At 38.5% G+C, this 20877-nt stretch overlaps 3 long non-coding RNA genes across 3 annotated transcripts; 1 reads left to right on the forward strand and 2 right to left on the reverse strand.

The window, feature by feature from the left end:
- Positions 1-4422: 4422 nt before the first annotated feature.
- Positions 4423-5539, reverse strand: LOC134654517 (uncharacterized). The gene is made up of 2 exons (XR_010097336.1): positions 5006-5539; positions 4423-4782 (listed from the first exon to the last, which is right to left on the reverse strand). It is a non-coding gene; the product is annotated as an uncharacterized LOC134654517 (long non-coding RNA).
- Positions 5540-7775: 2236 nt separating this feature from the next.
- On the forward strand, positions 7776-18877 carry LOC134654518 (uncharacterized). Its single transcript, XR_010097337.1, has 2 exons — positions 7776-9505; positions 18452-18877. It is a non-coding gene; the product is annotated as an uncharacterized LOC134654518 (long non-coding RNA).
- Positions 16197-19500, reverse strand: LOC134654519 (uncharacterized). Its single transcript, XR_010097338.1, has 2 exons — positions 19378-19500; positions 16197-16405 (listed from the first exon to the last, which is right to left on the reverse strand). It is a non-coding gene; the product is annotated as an uncharacterized LOC134654519 (long non-coding RNA).
- Positions 19501-20877: the final 1377 nt, after the last annotated feature.

The raw sequence follows: 20877 nt of genomic DNA on the forward strand, positions 1-20877 counted from the left end.
AGCTAGCCACTATATGAACCCTAGTTTTCCTCAATAAATCGTTCAGTATCCATCCAATCTTCAGTAGCCGCGTACTGACTGAGCGAGCAGCCTCGCGAGGCAGCCTCGGACGATTGCCGCGCGAGGCAGCCTCGGTCAGTATGATTTGTTGCATGAGGCTGCCGCGCGCGAGGCTGAACCAAACATCAAGCATTTTTTCTTCTCTTGACTTTTCCCTCCTGTAAGGGAGTCCATCTTTTTCTTTAAATCAGTTATTGGATTTTTATTTCCTGGCTTATATTTGTCCACGCATCTTCTCTTAGTCCTCTATTAGTATAATCGGGAATTCGGGACATTTCGCATCCCATAATTGTCTATATTCCCCATATAGTTGTATTAATTTAAGGCACTGTTTGGTGCCGTCAAAGGCGGGCATAGCTTGACTCCCCTCATGGGCTAACCAAAATGATGCCAACACAGCCGGGCAATCCTAGATCACCGACTGCGCCACCACCATGATGCGTACAATGGCGGTCCCCTGACACGGGCCACCACCAATGTAGCATGCATAGCCCAGCAGCCTGACCGCTCCGACCTGGCTACCAGTCACATGAAGAAATGAAGAGCACAGAGGCTTCCTCAGTCTATTCTAGCATGGGCCACCACCATGATACCTGCAGCCCTTCATCTGTGGGCTACATGCTCATGGAGACCGATTCCCCGAATACAGCCATAGATATGAACAGTACTATAGGAGCTGCTTCAGCTGTCTCTCTAGTATCTAGTACTTAGCCTTCCATATACTCTTGACCTGGAGACACGTGGCTCTGCCGTGACCAGCTCCCAGCCGTCGTGTGTGCTGTCGCCACGCTCCGCTGACGACGCCAGCTCTCCGGCCAGCTGTGTGGAGTGCAGCCGCTGCCCTAGCGGCTCGGATGATGACGTTACTGTGCTTTAGGTTAGGTGCACGTGGCGTCGGTAATGAAAAGCACTGAATTTACTGAGCTATTATATTGTTATTCACACGGACACCTTAATTCTATCAATACTCGTACGTCTTACTAACACGAAATTACTAGTTAACCTAACCTAACCTTATTTGCTGTTTACCGGTTCTCAAACTTTAAAATGTGGGAGAATTTTAACCAACGGTGAAAATTATTTTAACGGCATTAATTTTAAGTTATTAATGTAGAAACATAGTAAAATAAAACAAATCGAATGTATTAAATCAAACTTTATTTATCTATAAAGAGAGATCTTTATTTATCTGAATGAGAGGTTTGCGTGGACGGAAAGGTAAAAAAACTTTTAGTGTTATGAATAGGTTCAGAATAAACGCTATTAACTGATGATGGCCGACTCGGAATGACTCTGAATCGAGGAGATGGTGTATGACGTGAATATGGACTAGGCATTGATGAAGGTCTAGAAAAATATTGAGGGGATTGTGTATGACTTGCATATGAATTTTGGTTGATTCTGTTTATAAACAACCCATCTATTTGGTACATCATAAGTTTCCGTTCATCATTTGGCAGTTCGCGTAGCTTTATAGCTAATAGCTTTGTATATAAATCGCAATCGTCATCTTTGTCAACAGGTCTAGTTTCACTTTGCTGTTGACCTAAAACATTTGTTAGTTGTCCAAATGCTGCGGCCATTTGCTGTTCAGCCGTTTCAGAATCAGGGCGACGACGATTATTAGTAAATGTCGATGGTCTGGATGGTGTAGTGCCCGCTGACCAGTGATGCTTAAACGACGGGCTGCTTCGGAGGAGCTGGCAGAGGCAACTGGCACCCAGGGAAAAAGACCTGAAAAGTCCCCTGCCCCCCATACGAGCGAACAGGACAGGCGAGGTAAGGGGGATCCACCTGTCGTTGAAGGCAGTGGAACACACCTATTGGCAGCAGTCCTGGGCCAGCAAACCTAACTGTTCAACAAGTTGATAAACATGCAGGCGGAACAGAATAATAATATCAAGAGGCTGATCCAGGGCAGGGTCAACAACCCTACTCAGGAAATAGTACACCAGGACCTAGACAGCTCCTTCGAGTCTCAACCCGAATCGTCAGAAACAGACTCCAGGTTGGAAGAGGATGTAGCCCCTGGGAGTTCCAAAGGCGACGGCCAGCAAAACGATCGGGAGGAAACTCTCTGGCCTCTGAAATTTTCTGGCCAAAATTTGGTTCCAAAAAGGACCCAGACTCCTACCGCCAATCAGGTTGGCTCCTGAGAAAAGGATCAGAAAATTCAGATATCCGGTTCGACTTGGTGTATACGGCAGCTCATCTCACCTTCTAGGAGTCGACGGAACTCGAATAACCTTACCAACCTATTCATCTCAACAAGAGGCCCAACGGCCCAACTAGGAATGCTTCACGCACGATAATTGCGGGTTGGATTAAAACCATATTTAAAGAAGCCGGTATTTCTACATCAGCGGGTAGCCTTAGGGCAGCAGTTGCAACAAACAACTGGACTAGTAACCTATATAGTATCGATGAGATCCTAAAAAGGGGAAATTGGAGATCAAAAACAACATTCTATCGTCATTATTTTAGGGAGGAAATCCTTCCGCCTGGACGTAATGACAATATCTTAAGAGAATTACCTATCCTTTATTTGTGTTGATTATAAGCACGGTCCATTATCGACCTGAGTGCGAAACATTGTTAATAATAATAATTAGATAAGTTCCTGATACTAAGTAATTTTCTTTTGTGTTGATTATAAGCGCGATCTATTTCGACCCGAGCGTGAAACATTGCTAATTATGAATAACATAACTTCATAACTATTAATAGATAAGGTTCTAATACCTATGTGAAATAAAAGACAAAACCTAACTTGTAAACCTAGCAAAACATGACGTATGTGAATGACAATATGAATTAGGCATAGAGATAGAAGAAGAATAAATGATGAGAGTAATGAATGAGGTTTACCACATTCACCCGGGCCAGATATAATCAGTTAAGTACTTTGGCGAAATCCGGATTCTGCCGGACCTCCGGGGTTGCTCCACACCTGTGGGTCCATTGCCATCAGGGCTCAGTGGCTCTGGCACTTCTTGCAGAGTTTCGGATGGCGACTGCGACGACGGAGTGGCGAAGGGCGAATCTTGGCTTGAGTGAGTCGGTGATGAATTCGGCGTATTCGGTTGCGAACATGAAGGTGGCGATGACTGTGCTCTTTCGGGGTCGTCATCCACATACTCGTTAACCCCAGGGATATCCCGTTCACAGCACCCGAGGGGAGCTAGGTGACGATTGGACACAGTCGTCTCGTCCATCCTCAGTCCGTACGTATGAATAAGTGGGGTTGGTTTATATTACTTCCACTTCTTCTACCAACGCACGGTGGGCTGAAAATCGGCCTCCATAGAAATAGAAACCGAAGTCTTAAATTTGAACTTTTTTTTATTGGAATAGCTTTTGTTAGGTTTTATTATGTCCCAAAATTAATCTTAGCTAATTTGGTTGGAAAAATAATTAATTATAATTTTTTTTCAAAATCTTTGTATGGCGCGTATCAGAAAAAACGAGTTTTCTCCGAAAATAAAAAGTTAACCGTAATATCCTGACAGATGATTTTAAAACCAATTATTCTTGATTTTTCCACATAATTAGAATTTTCCTACGGGGTGCACTTTTTTTTTTAAATCGATATATATTTTTTATTTTTATTTTTTTATTTTTATACGGTTATACTCGTTATTTTGACTACAAAAAATGAATTTGAGTTTGATCGAACCAATAACTTACGCGTAGTGAATTTTTGTTCTAAGCAAATGTATGGAGCGTACGAGTAAAACGGATTTTTTTTTCAAAAATTAAAGGTATACCGTAATATCCTTGCAGATGATTTAAGTACCAATTATTAATGATATTTTGACATAACGCGAACTTTTCTACCGTATGCACTTATTTAACAAAAAATAAAAAACTTATTTTTTCATGCTGAAATAACTTTTTCTCATTGTTTTAATCAAATAAATAATAAACATACAAGAGTTACAAGTAGAAAATTGAAAATAAAACCATTACATCCTTTACATTATTACTTTTGTATCCTCTTTATTACATTATCTTTGTACTTAATGAAACAATATTTAACAAATTTGACATATTGACAACTGATGAGTCTAAAATTAATGATCGTTAATAAGGTCCGGTTACAATCATTAGTAGATACTACGAATTTACTTAATTAAATAAATATCAGTAACATTATCAATAATTGGTTTACATAAAAACAGAAATAAGTATATGTAATGCTATCCTAATTAAAAGTATTCTAATGCTAATATTGGAATCCTGAAAGTTTAGTTTTCCTGGTCGCTTACTTCCGAATCCGTGTCCATTTCAGAATCAGGGTACACATTGTAATACTTATATTTTAAACTAAGGGTCCTGAAGGGGATAAAACAAATAACCCGATAGTGGACAGGTACAATTTAATTGCCAGCCTGGTTAAGTTTACACTTTTGAGCTTAAACACTACTTAACGACTTATTGGTAGTAAACTAAATTTATATTTATCTAACCGGGTTTTAATTATTGTTGGTGATACTTGGTCGATTGCGCTATTGGATAGTTAATACTAAAAGGTGAATAGTCCAAAATCGCAGTTTAGGAAAAAGTAGTGAAAGGCTTAGCTGCACTGTAGCGACAGTCGACGGCTCTCTCTCGACCAGATGGCCGGAGGTTCCAATAGCTCCGACTCTGGCGGGGCCAGCTGCACAGGTCGACTCGCACAGAATCTGGCCTACCAAAGGCCGCGCCCCTAGTAGACACCTCCTGGAAAATTCCGGGTACGGGATTAGTTCCACTGGCTCAGGTCACGCCAAGAATCTGTGGTCCGCGCCACGTGAGAGTCCGTTTCACATAGGAACAAGGGTTTCCATGCGTAACCCTTTGGGGTTATATTACAGTATAGAATTCAGCGCTACGCGGGATACTTTTATGTGGCCGCATGGCACGCCATACAATTTCTGACGAAAGTATATGAACGACGCCTTACCTGTCGGAGGAAAATCGTCTTGCCGGGGTTTATGAGTGATCGAATATCAACTCCGAAGTGCCCAGGACGCTCCTGGTTCGCCCTTTCGGGAAACGGTTAACCTCAAGGCACACCTGAGGGCAGGCTGAAATAAACGGTTCACGTCAATAATCGCATAATCCAACAACAGATTCCGAATTTCACGGTCTTCACAAACGAATGTAAGATTACTTACCAAAGATGAGAACGTTGTCCCAATTATTTAATATAAAGCCGACCCCGGCTAGGTCGGGTCGGGAAAGAAAATCCAAGTCCCAAAATGGCGGAATCACTCCCTCGGGGCCTCCTCTTCGATGTTGCCAGGGTTACAATCCCAAGGCATTTAACAAAACTGACGTGAAATTCTAAATACGGAAATTAGACCAGAGCGTGGTAAACGCTGCTGGACAAGCACGGTATGATATTTTTTTAAGAAAGGGAAAGGAAGACTCGACAATCTATACATTCCTACCCGTTCATCGAGAATGATAATAATTATTTTGGTAAGAACTAGTTGTCGATAGTGTCCGACCGAAGGTTCGGTTTCGGTTTCGGTTTCGGCCAGTTTCGGCCAAAAAATCATGTTTCGGCTGTAGTTTCGGTTTCGGCCAAAAAACGGCCGAACCTTTCGGCCGGGCCGAAACTTACGAAATGGTACTTCGGACAAAGACCAAAAGTTGGGGAATAAGTAGGACAACAATATTAATACCTACATATACTGATTCATGTATATTAGGTACAGACATTAATTGGTTTATTATAAAACACAATTCCACTAATGAGGGCGCCACTGGACGGTTGACGCAGTCTTAAGAGGCTGTCAATACCTATAAGTGAATGAGATAGCACTGTCGCATGTTACTGGGCCCTGGGCAAGATAATAATAAGAAAACTAGCCTCACTTTTTACCTCAATTTACCATTGGTTTGTGTTCCACGTGTCCTCTACTTCAGCTTAGCCTTTGGCCTCGCTGCGCCATGCTCGGCCTGCGGTCTCGCTTTTGAATACAATGGACATTGGTTGGAGTCTGTGCTCAACTACTTATCCTGAAGCCTTAAGCACGGCTTTGACTTCGCATGAAAGTTCGCCTCAATGGGGCACTTCGGACTTTTCGGCCCAGGTGAAGATCGGTACCCGGCCTTGCGATATTGTTAACAAAAAATTTCGCGCTCGCTGCGCTCGCGTTTTTGGTTGACCCTGTGTCTACATGTTAGCTTGACTGGTGAATGAATATAGTTAGACCAAGAAAATTCTGCAATGATTTTGATAGCATACGTCATAATTTCATAAAAGTTTTGACGTTTAAAATAACACTTGCACTGCGTGTGTCAGATTTACTAATAGTAAGACCATTAATAACATAGGAAATCAGGATGTAATGCAGTATATAATTAAGATCAGTTAGTTATTGGTCAAAGTAATGTATTTATTATAGGGACAACTACAAGGTTTAGAATATAAAAACGGTAAACATTATTTAAGTAATATATTTATATAAGAAGATTGTAAGTAAAAGTATATTGTAGATTTACTGAACAATTAATCGGCTTTATTTACCACACAATTCACAAAAATCTTAATATTGTATTGCTAAATTAGTCAAGTAGGTACGCTGCGTAATAGATATTGGTGGCTTATAGTTAGCACTGGCTACCTTAACGTACACACTGACATAATTCAAAACAGTAATAAAGATCTAGCAATAAGCTACATGATGTATTACCCCGTAATCAGTTGGAATATACGTTACATAGCAATTGTTAATTAACAGGTCATCAAAGGTTTATATTCACATTAAAGGTTGTAACGTACATACCATCAGACTATAACACAAAGAAAACATACAAGTCATAAAAACACAATAAAATAAAATGGACACTTAGCTTCGTTTGTCGTCGTTAGCTCTCCAACTGAGAAGTGAGCCACAACTGTCAGACACCCGCTTATATTCGATCAGACTTCACCCCTTCCACCACTTCTTGGTAGGAATAACAAGTAAGATGTTTCCTGCACATCCGGTTATCATAATAATTCAATTTAACAAATGTATTTGCTACATTTTAATTTAATTTATTATAGAATAATTAATCGCAAATTAATACGAATTTAATATCATGGCTTATTATTATAAGATACTTTATTTACGTTACTAATGTTCTGACAGTTATGGTCAAGAAATATACATGGAGGGTAGTTGTGTAATTAAACAGCAGTTCTAACTTATTATTTCGATATACGTATTAGCTTAGCAAAAGTGGACTATTTCGTGAAAATGTAAGTGTGATCTTTGTTTTTATACTACGTATCTCACACGTGTGTTATCAACTTATCAAAATCGTTGCAGAATTATCTTGGTCTAACTCTAGTAATTTTCATAAAAAACTGCTTAAGTAACATCAATTTCAAGGACATTGGCTGTTGACAGCCCCATAATATGTGTGTAAAAGCGGTTTTATGACATTTTTTCAACGATTTTAACAAGTCTACAAAAGTTTCGGTTTCGGTTTCGGCCGAAACTAGAGCCAAAGCCGAACATTCGGTTTCGGTTTCGGTTTCGGCAAAAAAACATGTTTCGGTCGGACACTAGTTGTCGACCGAACTGGTGTCGAAGGGATTCAGACCTATCTCCCTGGCAACACGGAATCGCTGCCAACTTGACAGTTCATCGACACTATTCGAGACACAGATTTAATCGCCCGTCCGGCTTCATAGAAGTATTTTGTTATCTAAATATTTTTCCATTACAACATTTGAGGTATCTGTCACTTCTTCTTCTTGAGGTTCCAGACAAATGAATAATTCTAAAGTTTCAGGGAAGAAAGCCTGTTTCTTTTTTCCACTTATTGTTGGCCTCATTGAAGAAAGGACAGGATCGGAAGACAAAAGTAACATATTAAAAACATCCCTGTTCGAATCTTGTCTCGTTTTTTTTGTGAGTGATGCTCTCTGAACATTCTGAAGTCTTTGTTGCGTGCCTCGGATGCTTCTTCAGAGAGATGACCAATCGGTACAATATCATTTTGTGCAATGATATCTGTGCCATGGATCAGCAATTTATGCACTGTTGGGGGCATCTTATACCAACTGTAAAATTTAATATAGTCGTCCGCTGTATCTTTACAATAGGCTTTAAACTTTTCAGTGTCAATTACTTCACCTGATGTGACAGCTTGCAGAATTACAGCAAATCTCCGAATCAGTTGTTTGTCCAGTCCAGTGATATTAGCTGTTTTTTCGGGATCTTCGAAAAATTTTCGTGCTGTGTTTCCATCATTCGTTGTTCCAGAACCTTGTTTTACTACATCGACTAAAAGATTTAGTTCGTCTTTGAAGCGATCTTGAATAATCTTCTTCCGTAGTTCCATCTTCTGTTTAAGGCCCCTCTTTTCAGTTGCATAAAATTCTTTAAAGTCCAATCGATATGCTATATGAAGAAGGCATTCCATGGTATTGATCCGGACATGTAAAGATAATAGTCCAAATTCATATAAGGTAGTATCAGGCACTGTTTTTTTCGAAACTTTGTCTATATTGTTCATTTCATTAGGCTTAGCTAAACATAAAACGCATGTTGCACTTGACTTAGCCTGTGGAAAGATATGTGCAGATTTTGCCATCTACCATCGTCATCTTCAGCTTATGTGTCACTTTGTTGTTCCTATGTTCTGTGGGCACTAGGTCTTTGATTTCATCGTCCATTTTTTTCTTTTGAGCTAGAACAAAGTTTTTGTTCTCTTTAGTAAATGTAAATTGCTTTGGACGACAATATGAAGCAGAACATGGTTTTGGATTTGTCCAAATTGTCTTGTCGCCAGAGATAAGCTTTAGTGGCACTAAAGTCGTCATAAAAATGCTTGAGTCATCTTGTTCACTGCCACCAATTTTCTGCTTGTACCGGCTTTGACTGGAAGCACCGTCAAAACCCCATTTAGAAATTAAACTTAACTGCATGTCTTCTACTTGTTCCTGTAAACTATTCAAAATTCGTGTGACTGTTAAATCTAGCAAAGCTTGCAATGTTATCTCACACGAAAAATCCGTTACAGTAACAGATTGCGTTGGTGGATAGCAATCTAATTTAGCCTTCTGCACCTTATAATACGATGGGTATAAATTTGAAGCACCCTCTCTGATGGCTGTCTCTCGTAAAGTTATGTATTGCCATTTACTTAACTTCAAAGAAATCAGTAGACCTAATGCCTTCTCTGCTGTAAGTGACGCGGTAGAACCAGGCTTCTTGATGATTGCAGTGAATTTCTGGACTGCTTCTGGGTTCTTTAACATATATTCTATCAATGATGCAATTTCACCCCGACCATCTTCTTTTAAAAGCTTTACAGCTGAAAACACCACTTCGTCTGTGTTTTCAACGCTTAGATCGCTGCATCTGTTTTTTTCTGCTTCGTTCCGATGTCTTCGAATGGTTTACGTTTCAATCGCGTCATGGTTCCAGTTGATGATGTGCTTAGTGTATGACTGCTGGTTGATGCGTGGGCTAACTGAAGATAAAAGCAACTTGGCCAGTCAATATTTGCTTCTAACCAAGATCCATACATTGTTCTAAATTTTTCTGTGTTCCGTTGGCTTTTCTTCCATCTGTCAGTAGCAGCTCTTGTAAATCTTCGGCAAAATTATTTCAATTATCTTCTTCTGATAGGTTCTTGAGATTTTAGGATAACAAACAAGTCCAAGTTCGTAATAAGACTGTCCATGGTTTATGGACGTGTAAGTTAGCGGTTAAGAAGCTCAAGATGAACTAAAATATAAAATGTACCCCTTACCTATTTATTGCTAGTACTAATGAACACCACCATTCTACGAGTATATCATTGCTATTATAATTAGTTTTACGTCTAATTATAAGCATAATGATTAAAACCTTAATGATTAAACTGCATTCATAATATCTACTAACGATTGTAACCGGACCTCATTAATGATCATTAATTTTAGACTCATAAGTTGTCAATGTGTCATTTGTTAAATACTGTTTCATTAAGTACAAAGATAATGTAATAAAGAGGATACAATGGTAATAATGTAAAGGATGTAATGGTTTTATTTTCAATTTTCTACTTGTAACTGTTGTATGTTTATTATTTATTTGATTAAAACAATGAGAAAAAGCTATTTCAGCATGAAAAAATAAGTTTTTTATTTTTTATTAAATAAGTGCACACGGTAATAATAATAATAATTCAGCCTTTATGCGTCCCACTGCTGGGCACAGGCCTCCTCTCACGCGCGAGAGGGCTTGGGCTATAATCCCCACGCTAGCCCAATGCGGATTGGGGACTTCACATACACCTTTGAATTTCTTCGCAGATGTATGCAGGTTTCCTCACGATGTTTTCCTTCACCGAAAAGCTAGTGGTAAATATCAAATATTTCGTACATAAGTTCCGAAAAACTCATTGGTACGAGCCAGGATTTGAACCCGCGACCTCCGGATTGAAAGTCGGGCGTCATATCCACTCGGCCACCACCGCTTTCGCTTTAATATTATTATATTAAGTGCACACGGTAGAAAAGTTCGCGTTATGTCAAAATATCATTAATAATTGGTACTTAAATCATCTGCAAGGATATTACGGTATACCTTTAATTTTTGGAAAAAAAATCCGTTTTACTCGTACGCTCCATACATTTGCTTAGAACAAAAATTCACTACGCGTAAGTTATTGGTTCGATCAAACTCAAATTCATTTTTTGTAGTCAAAATAAAGAGTATAACCGTATAAAAATAAAAAAATAAGATAATAAAAATAAAAAAATATATCGATTTTTTTTTTTAAAGTGCACCCCGTAGGAAAATTCTAATTATGTGGAAAAATCAAGAATAATTGGTTTTAAAATCATCTGTCAGGATATTACGGTTAACTTTTTATTTTCGGAGAAAACTCGTTTTTTCTGATACGCGCCATACAAAGATTTTGAAAAAAAATTATAATTAATTATTTTTCCAACCAAATTAGCTAAGATTAATTTTGGGACATAATGAAACCTAACAAAAGCTATTCCAATAAAAAAAAGTTAAAATTTAAGACTTCGGTTTCTATTCCTATGGAGGCCGATTTTCAGCCCACCGTGCAACGGTTGGTACTTCGATTTTCGATTAAATCGTCGCATAAGTACCTTGTTCGAGCTAGTTAGCCATGTCGGAATTGATTCTCCGTTTGGTGATTTTCGCGGATGGCGAAACATCCTCTCGTGTGGCGTGCAGTTCGTTGTTGTGCATAGCAGGGAACGTATCGAGTGCAACGCTTGTGGAAGGACATCCTCCCAATTTTCTATTGGTAGGTTTCTAGACTTCAGCGCTAGCTGAATAGATTTCCACAGGGTTCCATTCAGTTTCTCGACTTGGCCATTTCCTTGAGGATTGTATGGCGTCGTACGACTTGTTGCTACTCCTCTGGAGTTGAAATAGTCCTTCACCTCTTCCGACAAGAAAGATGTCCCTCGATCGGAGTGCACGTAGGCGGGCATGCCAAACATACTAAAAATGCTGTCTAAATGTTTGATGACAGTTTTGGCACTTATGTCGGAGCATGGAAAAGCAAACGGAAATCGGGAATACTCATCGATCACTGTTAAGATGTATTTGTTACTTGATCTGGACGGTACGGGCCCTTTAAAATCCATGCTCAGTCTTTCAAATGGCGCTACAGCTTTTATAAGTCTATTTTGTGGATCTGCTTTAGAGAATCTAGGCTTAACTTCTGAGCAGATGCGACATTGGTTCGTCATGTTCCTTATTTCTTCAATGGAATATGCCAAGTTTTTGGTACGAACCCAATGTGCCATTCTTGTCACTCCGGGGTGACAGAGAGCTTCATGGAGAGATTGCAACTTCGCAGGTGTATCGACGATGGCGCAGACACGGGAGAGGGCATCCGCTACATGGTTCTGCGTGCCGGGTCGATACACTATGTCATATTTGTATGGAGAGAGCTCCAGGCGCCAGCGCTGAATTTTCTCATTTTTGATTTTACTGGTATGTTTCTTGTCAAACATAAAAGAAACAGAACGCTGATCAGTGATGAGCAGAAATAGCTTCCCGATGAGGAAATGCCGCCATTTCTTTAAGGATTCAACGATTGCGTACGCTTCTTTCTCAATCGCCGAATGGTTTTGTTCACTTTGATTGAGAGTTCTCGAATAGAATGCTACAGGCCTGCCAGCTTGTGAAAGCGTCGCTGCAATTGAGTGCTCCGAAGCATCTGTCTCAACCGTAAATGGAACGTTGTCGTCAATGGCGTGAACACATGATTTTACTATGTAGTTCTTAAGATCTCCGAAATCTTTAATCATAGTGTTGGTTAGTGGAAATGTCTTCGTTTTTGCTAGCTCGTGTACTTTTTCAGAGAAGTTTGGTATCCACTTTGAGTAGTGAGCGAACATGCCCAGGGCTCTAAGCATGCTGGGCAAGTCATGCGAAGGAGGTAAGTTTAAAAGAGGCTCTAATCTGGCGCTGTCAGGTTTGACAACATTATTAGCGATCGTATAGCCCAGTATATTAATGGAAGATTGTTTGAAAACAGATTTGGTTTCATTGAGAGTCAGACCGTACTTTTTAGCAGCTGTCAGAAAGTTTTGCAAATTTGTATCGTGCTCTTCAGGTGACTTGCCACATATTGTTATATCGTCGAGATATGCAAATGTGCCTGCCAGATTTTCTGTACGAATAAGCCAATCTATGGTTCTCTGGAAGCTAGAAACTCCATTCGTAACACCAAAAGGGATGCGGCGGAATTGGTAAAGGTTTCCGGCAGCTTCGAACGCAGTAAAATGTCTCTCCTCTGGCAAAATTGACACCTGGTGGTAGGCACTCTTCAAATCTATAGCGCTGAAGACGGAGTATTTAGCCACTTTTGAAATCAATTCTTCAATGCAGGGAAGCGGGTAAGCATCTAGTTCAGTGTATTGATTAATAGTTCTTGAGTAGTCGATTACAAGACGTTTCTTATGGGTTGCAGATTTCGTAATCAGTACCTGCGCTCGCCATGGTGACCTACTTTCTTCAATTATACCTTCCTTTAAAAGGTTCCTTACCTCCTCCTCAATAAAACGTCGATCGTCGTCACTGTACCGCCGTGACTTGATGGCAATCGGTTTGTATCCAGGCGTTAGGTTTGAGAATAAAGGCACTGCAGGCACGGACGCTACAGCCACATTGCAGACAACTAAAGGTTCTCTCGGACCGCCAAAATCGAATTCAATAGAAGAATGTTGAGCCAATACGTCGAGGCCAATAATGACGTCGGAACATAGATCTTCTACTAGCAGTAACCGTAAGTCCTCATATGAATGCTTACCCAATGTGAGATCGATACTTATTTCTCCTGCAACTGGTTCACTATGACTTAGTGAGGCCATGGATATTGTCTGCTGGCTGGGCTTACTTGTCAAGGAACATAACTTAGCAAACTTTGAATCCATAAAGCTCTTAGCACTGCCTGTATCTAGCAATACTTCAGCTTTGATACCGTTGATGTACGTAGGCACCGTTGTTCTGCGTAACGATGACGGTGATGCAGCGACGATGCTGGAACTGACATTATTCGTATCAGATATGGCAGCGCTGGTTTGATTCTTGCTACGACATACGTTAGCAAAATGTCCTTTCTTATTGCAAAGCTGACAAGAAGCGTCGAAGGCGGGGCAGGTCTTGCGTGGGAGTACACGTCCTCCGCAAAAGAAACATTTTCGATTAGAGCGCAGAGCTGGCGCGGCAGTGGAAGGGTTTCCGCTTGGACCAGCTGTATTGCGTATATTTTCAATAGTCGCATTCACAGGGATGCTGTTGTTATAATGTAATGTGTTGACTTCTGCCATCTCTAGGGAGCGAGCTTGGTTGTGTGCTTCATCCAATGTTAGGCTCAGGTTCTCAAGAAGTCTTTCTCTTATTTTTGTTGAAGAGATACCTGCTATGAAGGCATCACGGATATTGTCGTCCCAGTTTGTATTGCCATCGACGGCAGTGAAGTCACAGTCTTTAGATAATTGTTTCAGAGCTTGAATATAAGTGTTTGTCTCTTCACTGTTTTGCTTTCGTGTAGCGAGAGCATGACGCGCGTAAAGGATGTTCTTAGGTTTTACGTAAATCCCGTCTAGTACGCGTATTGCTTGTTCGTAAGTTTGAGACTCGCTTATGTAGTTATAGACATTTGGAGACAGGTGATTAATTAAAATATTTAGCTTGACCTGATCGGAAGAGAGAACTTGCACCGCGAGGAAGTTGTTGAAGGTCTTCTTCCAATGTTCCCATTCTGCGGCCGCGGCGCTTTGCGACGGGTCTCCTTCAAACCGTTCAGGGCGTAAATATTTATCCATTCGTAATTAGACGATTTGTTTGCTAATTAAATTGAAATAAAAGACAAAACCTAACTTGTAGGTTTTAATTAGCAAAACATGACGTATGTGAATGACAATATGAATTAGGCATAGAGATAGAAGAAGAATAAATGATGAGAGTAATGAATGAGGTTTACCACCCTATGACATTTTATTTTTCTTACAACCCTCTCTCACAGTACGCTTTCATAACATACTAGCCCCTCACGAGGATCTAGCGGCGCCGGCAGATAATAAACACGTCTCACATGGGTTTAAGCGGAGGCTCAAAGCCTAAATAGAACCGTTTTTCCCCCGAAGGGTATAACACAGTTATTTAGGTTTTAGCCGTAGCTTAAACCCACCTTAGAGCCTTGCCGGCTGAAGGTACTGAAGCAACATCCCGCCGAGCGCCACTCATGCGGGGCTAGAAAGGGACAGATATAGTTGTCACATGTTGGTACTCTTCTAAAGCATAGGTATAACCTATACATAGCTATGGATATAGGAAGGGTAATCTCACATGGGTTTAAGCTACGGCTAAAACCTAAAATCCGTTTTATACCCTTCGGGGGAAAAACGGTTCTATTATTATTATTTTTTAAACCAATAATTCTTTTAACAGTTCGTTTGCCGGAGTCGAGTATACGACCGTATTGTCGATGATATTTACACCCTCGTTATCCATGTTAGAAGTGATGAGTGAACTTGGGGTTCAGGCACATGTAGGGTACCTAGGTGGTTCTGTGTAACTTGTGTAAGTAAGTAGGATGTGAAACTTGGATATGAATGGGAGAATATGTGATAGGTGAAAGTGATGCGGGATTAGGGTTTTGGATTTGTGTTGGGGCCGGCGGCGATTGGACGCGAAGAAGTGTATATATAGGATGGCGAGTGATTCGGAGTTGGAGGTGACTGGATGTGATGAGGTGCATATGTGACAGGTGTGTTTTGGGAGAGATGAAAGGATGGCGAGGGATTAGGGATTTGCGTTTGAGTCGGAGTCGGAGGTGACTGGATGTGACCTAATGCCCCTCATCAGGTGCATAAGTGACAGGTATGTTTTGGGAGAGATGAAAGGATGACGAGGGATTAGGGATTTGCGTTTAAGTTTTCTAGCTTTCTTTTCACCGTCGCTTCGTTCGCGTCGGGCTCAATTTCTTTGTATTTATTAATAAGAATCTCCCAGGCATTTTTTTTAACAGTTTTGTCCGCATAGAAATGGGATGAGAGATCCCATGATCCCACAAACGAGTAACGACTCGAGCGCTCACGGCGCCTCCTAAACTTAAAAATAAAAAAAGTATTGCAAACTATATCGTGTGACATATCAAATGAAAGGGCGCACGGTGGGCTGAAAATCGGCCTCCATAGAAATAGAAACCGAAGTCTTAAATTTGAACTTTTTTTTATTGGAATAGCTTTTGTTAGGTTTTATTATGTCCCAAAATTAATCTTAGCTAATTTGGTTGGAAAAATAATTAATTATAATTTTTTTTCAAAATCTTTGTATGGCGCGTATCAGAAAAAACGAGTTTTCTCCGAAAATAAAAAGTTAACCGTAATATCCTGACAGATGATTTTAAAACCAATTATTCTTGATTTTTCCACATAATTAGAATTTTCCTACGGGGTGCACTTTTTTTTTTTTAAATCGATATATATATTTTATTTTTATTATTTTATTTTTTTATTTTTATACGGTTATACTCGTTATTTTGACTACAAAAAATGAATTTGAGTTTGATCGAACCAATAACTTACGCGTAGTGAATTTTTGTTCTAAGCAAATGTATGGAGCGTACGAGTAAAACGGATTTTTTTTTCAAAAATTAAAGGTATACCGTAATATCCTTGCAGATGATTTAAGTACCAATTATTAATGATATTTTGACATAACGCGAACTTTTCTACCGTATGCACTTATTTAACAAAAAATAAAAAACTTATTTTTTCATGCTGAAATAACTTTTTCTCATTGTTTTAATCAAATAAATAATAAACATACAAGAGTTACAAGTAGAAAATTGAAAATAAAACCATTACATCCTTTACATTATTACCTTTGTATCCTCTTTATTACATTATCTTTGTACTTAATGAAACAATATTTAACAAATTTGACATATTGACAACTGATGAGTCTAAAATTAATGATCGTTAATAAGGTCCGGTTACAATCATTAGTAGATACTACGAATTTACTTAATTAAATAAATATCAGTAACATTATCAATAATTGGTTTACATAAAAACAGAAATAAGTATATGTAATGCTATCCTAATTAAAAGTATTCTAATGCTAATATTGGAATCCTGAAAGTTTAGTTTTCCTGGTCGCTTACTTCCGAATCCGTGTCCATTTCAGAATCAGGGTACACATTTGAGGTATCTGTCACTTCTTCTTCTTGAGGTTCCAGACAAATGAATAATTCTAAAGTTTCAGGGAAGAAAGCCTGTTTCTTTTTTCCACTTATTGTTGGCCTCATTGAAGAAAGGACAGGATCGGAAGACAAAAGTAACATATTAAAAACATCCCTGTTCGAATCTTGTCTCGTTTTTTTTTGTGAGTGATGCTCTCTGAACATTCTGAAGTCTTTGTTGCGTGCCTCGGATGCTTCTTCAGAGAGATGACCAATCGGTACAATATCATTTTGTGCAATGATATCTGTGCCATGGATCAGTAATTTATGCACTGTTGGGGGCATCTTATACCAACTGTAAAATTTAATATAGTCGTCCGCTGTATCTTTACAATAGGCTTTAAACTTTTCAGTGTCAATTACTTCACCTGATGTGACAGCTTGCAGAATTACAGCAAATCTTCGAATCAGTTGTTTGTCCAGTCCAGTGATATTAGCTGTTTTTTCGGGATCTTCGAAAAATTTTCGTGCTGTGTTTCCATCATTCGTTGTTCCAGAACCTTGTTTTACTACATCGACTAAAAGATTTAATTCGTCTTTGAAGCGATCTTGAATAATCTTCTTCCGTAGTTCCATCTTCTGTTTAAGGCCCCTCTTTTCAGTTGCATAAAATTCTTTAAAGTCCAATCGATATGCTATATGAAGAAGGCATTCCATGGTATTGATCCGGGCATGTAAAGATGATAGTCCAAATTCATATAAGGTAGTATCAGGCACTGTTTTTTTCGAAACTTTGTCTATATTGTTCATTTCATTAGGCTTAGCTAAACATAAAACACATGTTGCACTTGACTTAGCCTGTGAAAGATATGTGCAGATTTTGCCATCTACCATCGTCATCTTCAGCTTATGTGTCACTTTGTTGTTCCTATGTTCTGTGGGCACTAGGTCTTTGATTTCATCGTCCATTTTTTTCTTTTGAGCTAGAACAAAGTTTTTGTTCTCTTTAGTAAATGTAAATTGCTTTGGACGACAATATGAAGCAGAACATGGTTTTGGATTTGTCCAAATTGTCTTGTCGCCAGAGATAAGCTTTAGTGGCACTAAAGTCGTCATAAAAATGCTTGAGTCATCTTGTTCACTGCCACCAATTTTCTGCTTGTACCGGCTTTGACTGGAAGCACCGTCAAATCCCCATTTAGAAATTAAACTTAACTGCATGTCTTCTACTTGTTCCTGTAAACTATTCAAAATTCGTGTAACTGTTAAATCCAGCAAAGCTTGCAATGTTATCTCATACGAAAAATCCGTTACAGTAACAGATTGCGTTGGTGGATAACAATCTAATTTAGCCTTCTGCACCTTATAATACGATGGGTATAAATTTGAAGCACCCTCTCTGATGGCTGTCTCTCTTAAAGTTATGTATTGCCATTTACTTAACTTCAAAGAAATCAGTAGACCTAATGCCTTCTCTGCTGTAAGTGACGCGGTAGAACCAGGCTTCTTGATGATTGCAGTGAATTTCTGGACTGCTTCTGGGTTCTTTAACATATATTCTATCAATGATGCAATTTCACCCCGACCATCTTCTTTTAAAAGCTTTACAGCTGAAATCACCACTTCGTCTGTGTTTTCAACGCTTAGATCGCTGCATCTGTTTTTTTTCTGCTTCGTTCCGAGGTCTTCGAATGGTTTACGTTTCAATCGCGTGATGTGCTTAGTGTATGAGGAATGAGATCACTGCTGGTTGATGCGTGGGCTAACTGAAGATCCAACTGAAGATAAAAGCAACTTGGCCAGTCAATATTTGCTTCTAACCAAGATCCATACATTGTTCTAAATTTTTCTGTGTTCCGTTGGCTTTTCTTCCATCTGTCAGTAGCAGCTCTTGTAAATCTTCGGCAAAATTCTTTCAAGGTGTCACGATCTTCTTCTGATAGGTTAAGGTTTGATTTAGTTAGCACTATTTCAAACAAAGCTTCGTGATTTAAACTAGATCCTTGAGATTTTAGGATAACAAACAAGTCCAAGTTCGTAATAAGACTGTCCATGGTTTATGGTCGTGTAAGTTAGCGGTTAAGAAGCTCAAGATGAACTAAAATATAAAATGTACCCCTTACCTATTTATTGCTAGTACTAATGAACACCACCATTCTACGAGTATATCATTGCTATTATAATTAGTTTTACGTCTAATTATAAGCATAATGATTAAAACCTTAATGATTAAACTGCATTCATAATATCTACTAACGATTGTAACCGGACCTCATTAATGATCATTAATTTTAGACTCATAAGTTGTCAATGTGTCATTTGTTAAATACTGTTTCATTAAGTACAAAGATAATGTAATAAAGAGGATACAATGGTAATAATGTAAAGGATGTAATGGTTTTATTTTCAATTTTCTACTTGTAACTGTTGTATGTTTATTATTTATTTGATTAAAACAATGAGAAAAAGCTATTTCAGCATGAAAAAATAAGTTTTTTATTTTTTATTAAATAAGTGCACACGGTAGAAAAGTTCGCGTTATGTCAAAATATCATTAATAATTGGTACTTAAATCATCTGCAAGGATATTACGGTATACCTTTAATTTTTGAAAAAAAAATCCGTTTTACTCGTACGCTCCATACATTTGCTTAGAACAAAAATTCACTACGCGTAAGTTATTGGTTCGATCAAACTCAAATTCATTTTTTGTAGTCAAAATAACGAGTATAACCGTATTAAAATAAAAAAATAAGATGATAAAAATAAAAAAATACATCGATTTTTTTAAAAAAAAGTGCACCCCGTAGGAAAATTCTAGTTATGCGGAAAAATCAAGAATCATTTTAAAATCATCTGTCAGGATATTACGGTTAACTTTTTATTTTCGGAGAAAACTCGTTTTTTCTGATACGCGCCATACAAAGATTTTGAAAAAAAATTATAATTAATTATTTTTCCAACCAAATTAGCTAAGATTAATTTTGGTACATAATAAAACCTAACAAAAGCTATTCCAATAAAAAAAGGTCAAATTTAAGACTTCGGTTTCTATTTCTATGGAGGCCGATTTTCAGCCCACCGTGGGGCGGGTTGTGAGAATCTCAAATATATATTTTCTATGGGTTCCCCTCATCTGGCATAATATTGTTTGTCAGAAATACATTTCGCATAACATGTATCGCAGAAACACTTTTAGTCGAATGATAATTTTGCATAACTATTACTTGGCATTACTATTTACTACGCATACAATACATTTTGCAGCATATCATTAAGCAGAAGATTACTGTTGCCGACTTTCATTTAGCATAATTTTATGTACCATAACCATCCTGCAGCATACTCTTATTATGGCATAATGATTTTTTCTGCTAGCAGAAAAGTGGGTAAAGTTAAGTAAGAACTGCGACCCCGACAAAATTGGACGTGTGCCAGAAAATAAGGTTAATAGGTTATGTTAGAATTGCGACCTCCTACAAAAACGAATGGCTGTCAGAAAAATAGGTTAGGTTAGGTTAGAGTTGCGACCTCCTACAAAAACGAATGGCTGTCAGAAAAATAGGTTAGGTTAGGTTAGAGCTGCGACCTCCTACAAACACGAACGGCTGTCAGAAAAATAGGTTAGGTTAGAGCTGCGATCTTCTACAATAACGAACGGCTACCAGAAAAGTAAGATCAACTGCCATAAAAAAACAGATTATGTTAGAGCATACTAGGTACTGCAGCACATTGGTAAGTCAATTAAAACCATTTATAACATCACCTTTAATTAAACCTGATAGCTTTATGCCACCAAAATAGTATGCAATACATTTATCTGCGAAATCAATATTCGTTTAAAATACTATTATGATCATCAACAGTATGCCAAAATATGGTTCTGGATTATAAAACTCTGCGAAGCGATTGTATGCTAAATTATACTATGCGAATGGTAATTCTGCCAAACGACATTTCTGCCAAGTAACATTATGCAATACAAATATATGTCAAAAAACTTTCTGCAACACATTAGTAACTCATTTTCTATAAATTTAAAATAGTTTTGTAGTAATTTAAGAAAATAAATGAAAATTGTCCTGGATTTAGGTCCAGTAGTTTCGGAGTAAGGGGGCCCCGGAGTTGAGAGAAAAATAAAACAATATAATGCAGACG

This window comes from Cydia amplana, chromosome 15 (genome assembly GCF_948474715.1).
Source record: "Cydia amplana chromosome 15, ilCydAmpl1.1, whole genome shotgun sequence".
In the NCBI taxonomy this organism is placed as follows: Eukaryota; Metazoa; Arthropoda; class Insecta; order Lepidoptera; family Tortricidae; genus Cydia; species Cydia amplana.